The 15,884-nt window shown below is 51.8% G+C and overlaps 1 long non-coding RNA gene across 1 annotated transcript; it reads right to left on the bottom strand.

Moving 5' to 3' along the window:
* Positions 1–8,130: 8,130 nt before the first annotated feature.
* Positions 8,131–12,286, bottom strand: LOC110483540 (uncharacterized). The gene is made up of 3 exons (XR_002467592.2): positions 12,234–12,286; positions 9,984–10,064; positions 8,131–8,141 (listed from the first exon to the last, which is right to left on the bottom strand). It is a non-coding gene; the product is annotated as an uncharacterized LOC110483540 (long non-coding RNA).
* Positions 12,287–15,884: the final 3,598 nt, after the last annotated feature.

The raw sequence follows: 15,884 nt of genomic DNA, 5'->3' as shown, positions 1-15,884 counted from the left end.
CATCCCACCCCATCCATCCTCATCCCATCCCATCCATCCTCATCTTCATCCCATCCTCATCCTCATCATCTTCATCCCATCCCATCCCATCCCATCCATCCTCCTCATCTTCATCCCACCCATCCCCCCCTCATCATCCTCCCCCCGTCCTTCCTCCCCTCCTCCTCCTCCTCACCCAGCTGCGTCTCCAGCGGCACCTCGGCAGCTGTGGGGACATTTGGGGACAATTGGAGACAATTGGGGACAATTGGGGACAATGGGGGGATTTGGGGACATTTTGGGACATTTGGGGTGCAGGGCCAGGGTTTTGGTAGCAGAATTGGGGATTTTGGGGACAGAATTGGGGATTTTTGGGGATTTTGGGGTAAATAATGGTGGGAATTTCGGGGTTTTTGGGGTTTTTGGTGTCGGGTTTTTTTTGGGGTGACTTTGGGGGATTTTGGGATGACTCATGACAGGGCACCAGGGGGGATTTTTGGGGACAGAATTGAGGATTTTGGGGACAGAATTGGGGATTTTGGGTTTTTTGGGGTACAGAACGATGGAATTTCGGGGTTTTTGGGGTTTTCGGGGTCGGGTTTTTTTTGGGGTGATTTTGGGATTTTGGGGTGACTCACGTGGGGGTGGCAGGGGGAGATGTTGGGGACAGAATTGGGGTTTTTGGGGACAGAATTGGGGATTTTGGGTTTTTTGGAGTACAGAACAGTGGGAATTTCGGTTTTTTTTGGGGTTTTCGGGGTCGGGTTTTTTTGGGGTGATTTTGGGGACAGAATTGGGGATTTTGGGTTTTTTGGGGTACAGAACAGTGGGAATTTCGTTTTTTTTTGGGGTTTTTGGGGTCGGGGTTTTTTTTGGGGTGATTTTGGGGGATTTCGGGGTGACTCACGGGGCGGCGGCAGGGGGGAGATGTTGGGGACAGAATTGGGGATTTTTGGGGAGCAGAATTGGATATTTTTAGGGAGCAGAATTGGGGATTTTGGGGAGCAGAATTGAAGATTTTGGGGAACAGAATTGGGGATTTTGGGTTTTTTGGGGTACAGAACGGTGGGAATTTCGGGGCTTTTGGGGTTTTCGGGGTCGGGTTTTTTTTGGGGTGATTTTGGGGTGATTTTGGGATTTTGGGGTGACTCACGGGGGGGCGGCAGCAGCAGGGAGGGATTTTGGGGTCAGAATTGGGGATTTTGGGTTTTTTGGGGTACAGAACGGTGGGAATTTCGGGTTTTTTTTGGGTTTTTGGGGTCGGGGTTTTTTTGGGGTGATTTTGGGGTTTCGGGGTCACTCATGGGGCAGCACCAGGGGGGATTTTTGGGGACAGAATTCGGGATTTTTGGGGAGCAGAATTGGATATTTTTAGGGAGCAGAATTGGGGATTTTGGGGAGCAGAATTGGGGATTTTGGGTTTTTTGGGGTACAGAACGATGGGAATTTCGGGGTTTTTGGGGTTTTTGGGGTCGGGTTTTTTTTGGGGTGATTTTGGGATTTTGGGGTGACTCACGTGGGGGTGGCGGGGGGGAGATGTTGGGGACAGAATTGGGGATTTTGGGGAGCAGAATTGGATATTTTTGGGGACAGAATTGGGGATTTTGGGTTTTTTGGGGTACAGAACGGTGGGAATTTCGGGTTTTTTGGGGTTTTCGGGGTCGGGGTTTTTTTTGGGGTGATTTTGGGGACAGAATTGGGGATTTTGGGGAGCAGAATTGGGGATTTTGGGTTTTTTGGGCTACAGAACGATGGAATTTCGGGTTTTTTGGGGTTTTCGGGGTCGGGTTTTTTTTTGGGGTGATTTTGGGGTTTCGGGGTGACTCACGGGGGGGCGGCAGCAGCAGGGGGGGATTTTGGGGACAGAATTGGGGATTTTGGGGAGCAGAATTGGGGATTTTTGGGGAGCAGAATTGGGGATTTTTGGGGTTTCTGGGGTACAGAACAATGGAATTTCGGGTTTTTTGGGGTTTTCGGGGTCGGGGTTTTTTTTGGGGTGATTTTGGGATTTTGGGGTGACTCACGGGGGGGCGGCAGCAGCAGGGGGGGGCTCCAGGGCCCCTGCCCCCCCCCGGTGTAGGGCGCCACCCGCAGGGAGACGTTGGGGCCCAGCGCCCCCAAATCCAGCGACGCCTCCTGGGCCAGCCCCACGTCCAGAACCCGCTGCGGGCCCCGTTTTGGGGAAAATTCAGGGGATTTTGGGGATTTGGGGTAAATTTGGGGGGAATTGGGGATTTTGGGGGGAATTTGGGGGATTTGGGGGGAATTGGGGATTTGGGGATTTGGGGGGATTGGGGAATTGGGGATTTGGGGGGTTTGGGGATTTTGGGGGAATTTGGGGGGAATTGGGGGGATTTGGGGTATTTGGGGGAATTTGGGGATTTGGGGGGATTTGGGGATTTGGGGGGATTTGGGGATTTGGGGGAATTTGGGGATTTGGGGGGATTTGGGGGGATTTGGGGGGATTTGGGGATTTGGGGGATTTTGGGATTTGGGGGGATTTGGGGGGTTTGGGGATTTGGGGATTTGGGGGAATTTGGGGGGTTTGGGGGGATTTGAAGCAATTTTGGGGAATTTTGGGGGGATTTGGGGATTTGGGGGGATTTGGGGGGTTTGGGGATTTGGGGGGATTTGGGGATTTGGGGGGATTTGGGGGATTTGGGGGAATTTGGGACGATTTTGGGGGGAATTTGGGGGGATCTGGGGGAATTTTGGGGAAATTTGAGGGATTTCGGGGGAGATTAGGGGTGAATTTGGGGTGATTTTCGGGGTGATTTTTGGGATTTTCGGGGTGATTTTTGGGGTTGGTTCGGGGATTTTCGGGGTTATTTTTGGGGTGACTTTTGGGATTTTTGGGGTGATTTCTGGGATTTTCGGGGTGATTTTCGGGGTGATTTTCGGGGTGATTTTCGGGGTGATTTCGGGGGTTTTCGGGGTGATTTTGGGGGTGATTCCGGGGGTTTGGGGTCTCACCTCGGGGTGGGCGGGGCTCCCGACGCCCACCCGGAACCCCCCCAGGACCCCGTTGAGGGGGGGGCGGGGGGGGCCCCAGCGCAGCCGCGCCCGCCCCGCCCCCACCCAGCGAGCGCTCAGGTTCTGGGGGGGCCCCTCGGGAACTGGGGGGACACCGGAATTGGGGTGAGAAACACGAAATTTGGGTGAGAAACACGAAATTGGGGAGAGAAACCCGAAATTGGGGTGAGAGACACGAAATTTGGGGTCAGAAACCCGACATTGGGGTGAGAGACCCGAAATTGGGGTGAGAAACACGAAATTTGGGGTGAGAAACACGAAATTTGGGGAGAGAAACCCGAAATTGGGGTGAGAAACCCGACATTGGGGAGAGAAACCCGAAATTGGGGTGAGAAACACGAAATTTGGGGGCAGAAACCCGACATTGGGGTGAGGAACCCGAAATTGGGGTGAGGAACCCGAAATTGGGGTGAGGAACACGAAATTGGGGTGAGGAACACGAAATTTGGGGGCAGAAACCCGACATTGGGGTGAGAGACCCGAAATTGGGGTGAGAAACCCCAAAATCGGGTCAGAAACAATAAATTGGGGTCAGAAACCCAAAATTTGGAGTCAGAAACCCGAAAATCGGGCCAGAAACCCAAAATTGGGGTGAGAAACCTGAAAATCAGGTCAGAAACCCAAAATTGGGGTGAGAGACCCGAAATCGGGGAGAGAAAACCAAAATTGGGGTGAGAGACCCGAAATTTGGGGTCAGAAACCCGAAAATCAGGCCAGAAACCCAAAATTGGGGTGAGAAACACGAAATTGGGGTGAGAGACCCCAAAATCGGGTCAGAAACCCGAAATTGGGGTGAGAAATCCAAAATTTGGGGGGGAAACACCAAAATTGGGGGGAGAGCCCCTCCCCAGATTTGGGGTCCCCCCCATTTTTTTGTTTCTCTCCCCCAAAATTTTGGGGTCCCCCCTCCCCATTTTTGGCGTCCCCCCCATTTTTCCACTTTCCCTCCCATTTTTGGGGTCCCCCCCTCCGCCTCCCCAAATTCGCTCCCCCCTCCCCAAATTTGGGGTCCCCCCCTTCCCCTCCCCAAATTCGAGGCCCCCCTCCCCATTTTCGGGGTCCCCCCTCCCCAAATTTGGGATCCCCTCCCTCCTCCCCCTCCCCAAATTTGGGTCCCCCCTCTTCATTTTAGGGGTCCCCCTCCCCATTTCTCCCCTCCCCCTCCCCAAATTCGGGGTCCTCCTCCCCAGTCTCGGGGTCCCCCTCCCCAAATTCGGAAAGCCCATTTCCCACCTCCCCCTCCCCAAATTCGGGCTGCCCCTCTCCAGTTCCCCCTCCCCATTTCCCCCCTCCCCATTTCCCCCCTCCCCATTTCCCCCCTCCCAATCTCGGGCTCCCCCTCCCCAAATTTGGGGTCCCCTCCCCATTTCTCCCCTCCCCCTCCCCATTTCCCCCCTCCCCAGTCTCGGGCTCCCCGTCCCCAAATTTGGGATCCCCTCCCCATTTCCCCATTTCCCCATTTCCCATTTCCCCATTTCCCCATTTCCCATTTCCCCATTTCCCCATTTCCCATTTCCCCATTTCCCCATTTCCCATTTCCCCATTTCCCCATTTCCCCTCCCCATTTCCCCATTTCCCCATTTCCCATTTCCCCATTTCCCCATTTCCCATTCCCCATTTCCCCATTTCCCATTTCCCATTTCCCCATTTCCCATTTCCCCATTTCCCCATTTCCCCATTTCCCATTTCCCCATTTCCCCATTTCCCCTCCCCATTTCCCCATTTCCCCATTTCCCATTTCCCATTTCCCCATTTCCCCATTTCCCCATTTCCCATTTCCCATTTCCCCATTTCCCCATTTCCCATTTCCCCATTTCCCCATTTCCCATTTCCCATTTCCCCATTTCCCCATTTCCCCATTTCCCATTTCCCCATTTCCCCATTTCCCCTCCCCATTTCCCCATTTCCCCATTTCCCATTCCCCATTTCCCCATTTCCCATTTCCCATTTCCCCATTTCCCATTTCCCCATTTCCCCATTTCCCCATTTCCCATTTCCCCATTTCCCATTTCCCATTTCCCCATTTCCCCATTTCCCATTTCCCCATTCCCCATTTCCCATTTCCCATTTCCCATTTCCCATTATTTCCCCATTCCCCATTTCCCATTTCCCATTTCCCATTTCCCATTATTTCCCATTTCCCATTTCCCATTTCCCCATTTCCCATTATTTCCCCATTATTTCCCATTTCCCATTTCCCATTTCCCCATTATTTCCCCATTATTTCCCATTTCCCATTTCCCCTCCTCACCGCCCTCTCCGGTGGCCGCGGGCTCCCAGCGGCTCCATCCCGAGCGGCCGCGCCTGTCGCGACAGGCGACGCGCGCGCGGTATCGCGACAGCGGCCGCAGCCCCGCCAGCCGCAGCCGGAACGGCGGCACGGCCGCCCAGCGCGACACCAGCGCTGCCGCGACAGCGGCGCCGTGTCGCGACATGGGGGAGGCGGTGACATCGCCCCCATGTCGCGACATGGATGAGGCGGTGACGTCACCCCCATGTTCCGACATGGCGGACGCGGTGACGTCATCCCCATGCCACGACATGGCGGACGCGGTGACGTCACCCCCATGCCACGACATGGCGGACGCGGTGACGTCATCCCCATGCGGCGACATGGCGGACGCGGTGACGTCACCCCCGTGTTCCGACATGGCGGACGCGGTGACGTCATCCCCATGTCGCGACATGGCGGACGCGGTGACGTCGCCCCCATGTCGCGATATGGAGGAGTCAGTGACGTCGCCCCCATGTCGCGACACGCGGGGGTCAGAGGCGACATCGGCGACATCAGCCGGGACCACCTTGGGGACACCAAAACCGGCCCCCGATTGGCCCAAAGCGGCACAAAATTTGGGCGGTTTTGGGAAAATTTGGGGAGTTTTTTGGGGGGGAAAATTGGGGTGATTTTGGGGAAAAGTGGGGGGATTTTGGGGGATTTTGGGGGGATTTTGGGCCAATTTTGGGGCAATTTAAGGCAATTTTGGGGAGATTTTGGGATCCTTTTGGGCTGATTTTGGGGTGATTTTGGGCCAATTTTGAGGTGATTTTTGGCTGATTTTGAGGTGATTTTTGGTTGATTTTGGGGCAATTTGGGGCTTTTTTGGGTGATTTTGGGGCAATTTTGGTCTCATTTTGGGCCAATTTTGGGGTGATTTTGGGGCGATTTGGGGTTGATTTTGGGGTGATTTTGGGGTGATTTAAGGCAATTCTGGGATCATTTGGGGGTGAATTTGGGGCAAGTTTGGGGGATTTTGGGGCTGATTTTGGGGCAATTTGGAGCACATTTTGGGGAATTTTGGGGCAATTTGGGGTTGATTTTGGGGTGATTTTGGGAAAATTTGGGGCTTTTTTTGGGGCAATTTTGGGGCTGATTTTGGGGCAATTTGGAGCAAATTTTGGGGAATTTTGGAGTGATTTTGAGGCAATTTTAGGACAATTTTGGGGCAATTTAAGGTAATTTTGGGGTGATTTTGGGCCTATTTTGGGATCATTTTGGGCCAATTTTTGGGTTATTCTGGGGCGATTTGGGGTTGATTTTGGGGTGATTTTGGGATTAATTTTCAGGCAGATTTCGTGCAGATTTCGGGTGGATTTCGTGCAGATTTTGGGTGGATTTCAGGCGGATTTCGTGCAGATTTTGGGATTAATTTTGGGGTGAATTTCATGCAGATTTCAGGCGGATTTTGGGATTGATTTTTGGGTGGATTTTGGGCGGATTTTGGGATTGATTTTTGGGTGGATTTCGCGCTGATTTCAGGATTGATTTTTGGGCGGATTTTGGGCAGATTTCGGGCGGATTTTGTGCGGATTTTGGGCGGATTTTGGGATTAATTTTTGGGTGAATTTCGTGCAGATTTTGGGCGGATTTTGGGATTAATTTTTGGGTGAATTTCGTGCAGATTTTGGGCGGATTTTGGGGTGATTTCGGGATTGATTTTTGGGTGAATTTCGTGCAGATTTCTTGCGGATTTTGGGCGGATTTCGTGCAGATTTTGGGATTAATTTTGGGGTGAATTTTGAGTGGATTTCGGGATTGATTTTTGGGTGGATTTTGGGCGGATTTTGGGTGGATTTCGGGATTGATTTTTGGGCGGATTTAACGCTGATTTCGTGCGGATTTTGGGATTGATTTTTGGGCGTATTTCGGGCAGATTTCGGGCGTATTTCGGGATTGATTTTTGGGCTGATTTCGGGATTGATTTTTGGGCTGATTTTGGGCAGAATTCAGGATTGATTTTTGGGTGAATTTCGTGCGGATTTTGGGCGGATTTTGGGATTGCTTTTTGGGTGGATTTCGGGATTGATTTTTGGGCGGATTTCGGGCAGATCTCGGGATTGATTTTTGGGCTGATTTCGGGATTTATTTTTGGGCTGATTTTGGGCAGAATTCGGGATTGATTTTTGGGTGGATTTCGGGCAGATTTCAGGATTGATTTTTGTGCTGATTTTGGGCAGATTTCAGGATTGATTTTTGGGCTGATTTTGGGCAGAATTCGGGATTGATTTTTGGGCGGATTTAGCGCGGATTTCGGGGTATTTTGGGATTGATTTTTGGGCAGATTTCAGGATTGATTTTTGTGCTGATTTCGGGCAGATTTCAGGATTGATTTTTGGGCGGATTTCGGGATTGATTTTTGGGCTGATTTCAGGATTGATTTTTGGGTGGATTTCCCGCGGATTTCGGGGTATTTTGGGATTGATTTTTGGGCGGATTTCAGGATTGATTTTCGGGCGGATTTCGGGATTGATTTTCGGGCAGATTTCAGGATTGATTTTTGGGCGGATTTCGGGGGATTTCGGGATTGATTTTTGGGCAGATTTCAGGATTGATTTTTGGGTGGATTTCGGGATTGATTTTTGTGCTGATTTCGGGCAGATTTCAGGATTGATTTTTGGGCAGATTTCAGGATTGATTTTTGGGCGGATTTCAGGATTGATTTTTGGGCGGATTTCGGGGTATTTTGGGATTGATTTTTGGGCGGATTTCCCGGGATTCGGGCCCGGGCTCACCTGCAGCGCGCACTCCTGCGGCCCCGCGGCCCCGGGCGCCTCCCCCGGCTCCCAGCTCAGCTCCAGCCAGCGCGGGCCCGTCCCCGACACCCGCGGGTGCCGCGGCGCCGCGGGCACCACTGCGACACGGCCGGCGTCAGCGGCGCCCCGGGGACCCAGAGGCACCCCGGGGACCCCAAGTGGCACCAAATGGCACCCCAGGGTTCTCAAGTGGCACCCCAGGGGCCCCAAATGGCCCCAAGTGGCACCCCAGGGTTCTCAAGTGGCACCAAATGGCACCCCAGGGGCCCCAAGTGGCACCCCAGGGTCCCCAGATGGCACCCTAAGGGCCCCAAGTGGCACCCCAGGGTCCCCAAGTGACACCCCAGGGTCCCCAAGTGGCACCAAATGTCACCCCAGGGGCCCCAAATGGCCCCAAGTGGCACCCCAGGGTTCTCAAGTGGCACCCCAGGGTCCCCAAATGGCCCCAAATGGCACCACAGGGTCCCCAAATGTCCTCAAAAGTCCCCAAAATGTCCTCAAATGGCCCCAGATGGCCCCAAATGGCACCCCAGGGTCCCCAAGTGTCCCCAAATGGCCCCAAAATGTCCCCAAATGGCCCCAAAATGGCCCCAGATGGCCCCAGATGGCCCCAAAATGTCCCCAAATGGCCCCAAATGGCACCCCAGGGTCCCCAAATGTCCCCAAATGGCCCCAAATGTCACCCCAGGGTCCCAAAATGTCCCCATATTCCACCCAAATGTCCTCAAATGTGCCCAAATGTCACCCAAGGGTCACCAAATGTCCCCCAAATGTCCCCAAGTGGCCCCAAATGGCCCCAAATGTCACGCCAGGGGCCCCAAGTGTCACCAAGTGTCACCACAGGGTCCCCAGTGGCACCCCAGGGTCCCCAAGTGTCCCCAAGTGGCCCCAAATATCACTCCAGGGTCCCCAAAATGTCCTCAAATGTCCCCAAATGTCCCCAAATGTCCCCAAATGTCACCAAATGGCCCCAAATGTCACCCAAGGGTCACCAAATGTCCCCAAATTCCACCCAAATGTCCCAAATGGCACCCCAGGGTCCCCAAGTGTCCCCAAATGGCCCCAAAAGGGCCCAAAATGGCCCCAGATGGCCCCAAATGTCACCCCAGGGTCCCAAAATGTCCCCAAATTCCACCCAAATGTCCTCAAATGTGCCCAAATGTCACCCCAGGGTCCCCAAATGTCTCCAAGTGGCCCCAAAATGTCCCCAAATGGCCCCAAATTGCCCCACATGGCCCCAAAATGTCCCCAAATGGCCCCAAATGGCACCCCAGGGTCCCCACATGTCCCCAAATTCCACCCAAATGTCCCCAAGTGTCCCCAAATGGCCCAAATGTCACCCAAGGGTCACCAAAAGTCCCCAAATTCCCCAAAATGTCCCCAAATGTCCTCAAATGTGCCCAAATGGCCCCAAATGCCACCCCAGGGTCCCAAAATGTCCCCAAATTCCTCCCAAATGTCCTCAAATGTGCCCAAATGTCCCCAAATGTCACCCAAGGATCACCAAATGTCCCCAAATGTCCTCAAATGTCCCCAAATTCCACCCAAAATGTCCCCAAATTCCACCCCAGGGTTCTCAAATGTCCCCAAATGTCCCCAATTCCACCCAAATGTCCCGAAAATGTCCCCAAATGTCACCCCAGGGCCCCCAAATGTCCCCAAATTCGACCCAAATTCCACCCAAATGTCCCCAAATGTCACCTCAGGGTCCGCAAATGTCCCCAGATGTCCCCAAGGGTCCCCAAATGTCCTCAAATTCCCCAAAATGTCCCCAAATGCCACCCCAGGGATTTTGGGCTGAATTCCGGGGATTTTGGGGGGATTTTGGGCTGAATTGGGGGGATTTTGGGCTGTGTTTTGGGGGTTATTTTGGGCTGAATCCGGGGGATATTTGGGTGCATTTTGGGCTGAATTCCGGGGATTTGGGTGGTTTTGCTCACCGGTGACGGTGGCGCTGCGGGAGCTGCTGACGCCGCGCTCGTTGTGCGCCTCGCAGACGAAGGAGCTGCTGCGGTTCAGCCCTGGGGGGGGGGGGGGGACAAATTTGGGGACAATTTTGGGGGTTTTGGGGAAAAATTTTAGTCATCCAAACCCCCCTCCACAGCAGTGACACCCCGGGGCCTTCCCAAGGGACTCAGATGTCGCCAAATCCCCCCGAATTCACACCAAAATCCACCAAAAAAACCCAATTTTTCAACTCTCCAAATCCCCCCAAAATCCCTCAAAATCCCCCCAAATTCTTCCATTTCCCAACCCTCCAAATTCCTCCAAATTCCCCCCAAAATCCACCAAAAAAACCCAATTTTTCAACTCTCCAAATCCCCCCAAAATCCCTCAAAATCCCCCCAAATTCCTCCATTTCCCAACCCTCTAAATTCCTCCAAATTCCCCCCAAAATCCACCGAAAATACCCAATTTTTCAACTCTCCAAATTACCCCAAATTCCTCCCAAATCCCCCCAAATTCCCCCATTTCCGAAAACCCAAATGTCCCCAAATCCCCCCAAATTCCCCCCGAAATCCACCAAAAATACCCAATTTTTCAACTCTCCAAATACCCCCAAATTCCTCCATTTCCCAACCCTCCAAATGTCCCCAAAATTCTCCCCAAAATTCTCCCCAAAATTCCCCCCAAATCCCCCCAAATTCCCTCATTTCCCAAAACCCAAATCCCCCAAAATCCCCCCCAAATTCCCCCATTTCCCAAAATCCCAAATGTCCCCAAAATTCTCCCCAAAATTCCCCCCAAATTCCCCAAATTCCCCAATTTCCAAAAACCCAAATGTCCCAAAAATTCTCCCCAAAATTCCCCCCAATTCACCCAAATTCCTCCATTTCCCAAACCCCAAATGTCCCCAAATGTCCCCAGGGGGTCCCCGAGCCCCCCAAAACCCGCCTGAAAACCCCAAAAAAACCCCCAAAAACTCCAAAAAATGCCCCAAAAAAACCCAAAATCCAGAACTCCAAATGTCCCCAAATGTCCCCAAAATGTCCCCAAATGTCCCCAAATGTCCCCAGCCCCACCTGGCACCCGCAGGGTGGACGGGCTCCGTGCCAGGGGGTCCCCGAGCCCCCCAAAACCCCAAAAATCCCCCAAAAATCCCAAATAAAACCCAAGAATCCCCCAAAACCCCAAACCCCAAATGTCCCCAAATGTCCCCAAATGTCCCCAAATGTCCCCAAAATGTCCCCAACTGTCCCCAAAATGTCCCCAACTGTCCCCAACTGTCCCCAAAATGTCCCCAGGTGTCCCCAGCCCCACCTGGCACCCGCAGCACGGACGGGCTCTGTCCCAGGGGGTCCCCGAGCCCCCAAAACCCCCCAGAAACCCCCAAAAATCCCAAATAAAACCCAAAAAAACCCCAAAACCCCAAACCCCAGGTGTCCCCAGCTGTCCCCAGCTGTCCACAGCTGTCCCCAAATGTCCCGAACCCCACCTGGCACCTGCAGCACGGATGGTCTCTGTGCCAGGGGATCCCCGAGCCCCCCAAAATCCCCCCTGAAAATCCCCCAGAAACCCCCAAAAAATCCCAAATAAAACCCAAAAAACCCCCCAAAACCCCAAACCCCAAATGTCCCCAGGTGTCCCCAAGTGTCCCCAGGTGTCCCCAGCTGTCCCCAGCTGTCCCCAGCTGTGCCCAGGTGTCCCCAGGTGTCCCCAAGCCCCACCTGGCACCCGCAGGGTGGACGGGCTCTGTCCCAGGGGGTCCCCGAGCCCCCCAAAACCCCAAAATCCCCCTGAAAAACCCCAAGAAAACCCTAAAAAAACCCCAAACCCCGTAACCCAAGATGTCCCCAAATGTCCCCAGCTGTCCCCAGGTGTCCCCAGCCCCACCTGGCACCCGCAGCACGGACGGGCTCTGTCCCAGGGGGTCCCCGAGCCCCCCAAAACCCCCCCAAAAACCCCCCAAAATCCCAAATAAAACCCAAAACCCCCCAAAACCCCAAACCCCAGATGTCCCCAAGTGTCCCCAGCTGTCCCCAGCTGTCCCCAGGTGTCCCCAAATGTCCCAAACCCCACCTGGCACGCGGAGCACGGACGGGCTCCGTTCCGGGGGGTCCCCGAGCCCCCCAAAATCCCCCCAAAAACCCCAAAAATCCCAAATAAAACCCCCAAAATCCCCCCAAACCCGTAACCCCAGCTGTCCCCAAGTGTCCCCAGCTGTCCCCAGCTGTCCCCAGCTGTCCCACCTGGCACCCTCAGCACGGACGGGCTCCGTTCCGGGCGCTCCGCGGGCGGCCCCAGCGCGGTCCCGTCCCGCAGCCAGCGCAGCCGCGCGGCGCCGCGGGCGGAGCAGCGCAGCGAGAACGGGGCGAGCGCCGGCACCCGCAGCGCCCGCGGCTCCTCCTCGAACTCCGGCAGCCCTGGCCGAGCTTTGGGGCAAATTCCCGGGATTTTGGGAAAATTGGGGGAAATTCCGGGAGTTCCGGGGGTGGAAACAGCAAAAAACCCGGGGAAAATCGGTCAAAATTTGGGTAAATTTGGGGTTTCAATGGGAGCAGAATTCCCGGCTCTGGGTGCGTGGCAGCCCTGGAACGTTCCAGAACAATTTGGGCGAAATTTGGGGAATTTTGGGAAAAATTCCGGGAGTTTTGGGGGTGAAAACCCCAAAAAAACCCCAAAAAACCCCCAAAAACGCCCAAAATTTGGGTAAATTTGGGTAAATTTGGGATTTTAACGGGGCCAGAATTTGGGAAAAAAATGGGGAGAAATCTGAAAAAATTTGGGGAATTTTGGGGAAACATTGATGGAAAATTTGGGAAATTTTAGGGAAATTTGGGAAAAAACCGGGGGAAAATATGGAAAAAGTTTGGGGAAAATTTGAGAAAAATTAGGGGGAAATTTGGGGAAAATTTTAGAAAAATATGGAGAATTTTGGGGAAAATTGGAGAAAAAACTGGGAAAAATGTTGAGAAAATTTTGGAAACTTTGGGGAAAGGATTGGAAAAATTTGGGGGAAATTTGGAGGAAATTTTGGGAAAAATTTGGGGGAAATTTGGAGGAAATCTGGGAGAAATTTGGAGGGAATTTGGGGGAAATTTGTGAATTTTTTGATAAAAAATTGGGGAAAATTTGGGAATTTTTAGGGAAAATTTGAAGGAATTTGGGGAAAATTTGGGAAATTTTTGACAACATTTTGGGAAAATTTGGGAATTTTTAGGGAAAATTTGGAGGAAATTTGGGGAAAATTTGGGGGAGATTTGGAAAATTTTGAGAAAAAATTGGGGAAAATTCGGGAAATTTTAAGGAAAAGTTTTGGAAAATTTGGGAAAAAATTGTGAAACTTTGGGGAATTTTTGGAAAATTTTTGGTGAATTTTAGGGGAAATTGGAGGAAAAACGGGAAAATTTTTTTGGCAGATTCTTTGGGGTTTTTTTGGGATTTTTTGGGTGCTATTTGGGATTTTGGGGGATTTTTGTGATTTTGGGAGATTTTTTGGGGATTTTTTTTTGGGATATTCAGGGAAATTTTTGGAGGTTTTTGGGGTTTTTTGGGATTTTTGGGGGGATTTTTCAGCAGATTCTTTTGGGATTTTTTTGGGATTTTTTGGTCTTTTTTGGGGGATTTTTTGGGATTTTTCAGGGATTTTTCAGGGCATTCTTTTGGGAATTTTGGGGGAATTTTTTGGTTTTTTTTTATTTTTTGGAGGGATTTTGGGATTTTGGGGGGGATTTTCCGGCAGATTCGTTTGGGATTTTTTGGGGTGGATTTTTGGGATTTTTCAGGGATTTTTCAGGGCATTCTTCTGGAATTTTGGGGGAATTTTTTGGCAGATCTTTCAGGATTTTTGGGGGATTTTTTGGGGATTTTTTGGGTGCATTTTTGGGTGCATTTTTTGAGTATTTTTGGGGTTTTTTTGGGGGATTTTTGGGGGGTTTGTGGGGATTTTTGGGTGGTTTTTTGGGTATTTTTTGGGGGATATTTGGGTGGGTTTTTTGGGTTTTTTTTGGGTATTTTGAGTGCATTTTTGGTGGGATCTTTGGGGTTTTTTTTTGATATTTTGGGAGGTTTTTGGGTGGGCTTTTTGGGTATTTTGGGTGGGTTTTTTGGGTATTTTTGGGGGGTTTTGGGTATTTTTGGGTATTTTGGGTGTGTTTTGAGGTATTTTGGGTGTGGTTTTGGGGGGGATTTTTGGTATTTTGGGGGGATTTTTGGGGGGATTTTTGGGGGGATTTTTGGGGGGATTTTTGGAGGGATTTTTTTTGTATTTGGGGTGTGATTTTGGGGTATTTTTGGGTATTTTGGGTGTGGTTTTGGGTGGTTTTTTTTGATATTTTGAGTGTGGTTTTGGGAGTTTTTTGGGGTATTTTTGGGTGTGTTTTTGGGTATTTCGGGTGTGTTTTTGGGTGTGTTTTTGGGTATTTCGGGTGGATTTTTTGGGTGGATTTTTGGGATATTTTGGGGCGATTTTGGGTGGATTTTTGGGATATTTTGGGGAGATTTTGTGGTGTGTTTTTGGGTATTTCGAGTGGGTTTTTGGGGTGTTTTTGGGTGGTTTTTTTGGGTGTGTTTTTGGGTATTTCGGGTGTGTTTTTGGGTGTGTTTTTGGGTATTTCGGGTGTGCTTTTGGGGTGTTTTTGGGGCGTTTTTGGGGTGTTTTTGGGTATTTCGGGTGTGTTTTTGGGGTGTTTTCGGGGTGTTTTTGGGGTGTTTTTGGGTGTGTTTTTGGGGTGTTTTTGGGGTGTTTTCGGGGTGTTTTTGGGGTGTTTTTGGGGTGTTTTTGGGGTGTTTTTGGGGTGTTTTTGGGGTGTTTTTGGGGAGTTTTTGGGGCTCACCTGCCAGCTCCAGCGTGGCGGGCCGCGAGAGCAGCCGCGGCCCCGGCCCCGCCCGGGCCCAGCAGCGGAAGCGGCCGGAGTCGGACTCGGAGAGCGGCGCCAGCCTGCGGAATTCGGGGAATTCGGGGATTTTGGGGGATTTTGGGGATTTTTGGGGATTTTGGGGGGATTTTGTGGATTTTTTTGGCAGGATTTTGGGGTGTTTTGGGGATTTTTGGGGTTTCTTTGGCAGGATTTTGAGGGGAGATTTGGTGGTTTTGGGGAGATTTGGGGTTTGGGATTTGAGGATTTGGGGACTTGGGATTTGGGAATTTGGGAATTTGGGAATTTGGGATTTGGGATTTAGGATTTGGGGTTTGGGGATTTGGGGTTTGGGGATTTTTGGGGATTTTTGGGGATTTAGGGATTTGGGGATTTGGGGTTTGGGGATTTTTGGGGATTTTTGGGGATTTGGGGATTTGGGGATTTTTGGGGATTTTTGGGGATTTGGGGATTTGGGGATTTTTGGGGATTTGGGACTCGGGGATTTTTTTGGGGATTTTGGATTTTTGGGGACGCAGAGACTCGGAGACATCGGTGCCATCAACAACCACACCCGGGTGACATCAGTGACACACAGGGGTGACACAGGTGACATCAATGACACAGAGGTGACACAGGTGACACAGGTGACACAGGGGTGACATCAATGACACAGGTGGCACAGGTGACATCAATGACACAGGAGTGACACAGAGGTGACACAGGTGACACAGAGGTGACACCAATGACACAGGTGACATCAATGACACAGGGGTGACACCAATGACACAGGTGACACTGAGGTGACACAGGGGTGACATCAATGACATCAATGACACAGAGGTGACACAGGTGACACAGGGGTGACACAGGTGACACAGGGGTGACACAGGGGTGACACTGAGGTGACACAGGTGGCCCACCTGAGCTGGCTGGTGGCCACCCACCCCCCCCCGGGCAGTGCCACCTGGGCCAGGTCGCTGTGCCAGGACACAGGGGTGACACCAATGACACAGGGGTGACACAGGTGACACAGAAGTGACA

The sequence above is a fragment of the Lonchura striata genome, chromosome 31, assembly GCF_046129695.1.
Source record: "Lonchura striata isolate bLonStr1 chromosome 31, bLonStr1.mat, whole genome shotgun sequence".
In the NCBI taxonomy this organism is placed as follows: Eukaryota; Metazoa; Chordata; class Aves; order Passeriformes; family Estrildidae; genus Lonchura; species Lonchura striata.
This window is presented reverse-complemented; position numbering and strand designations above follow the sequence as displayed.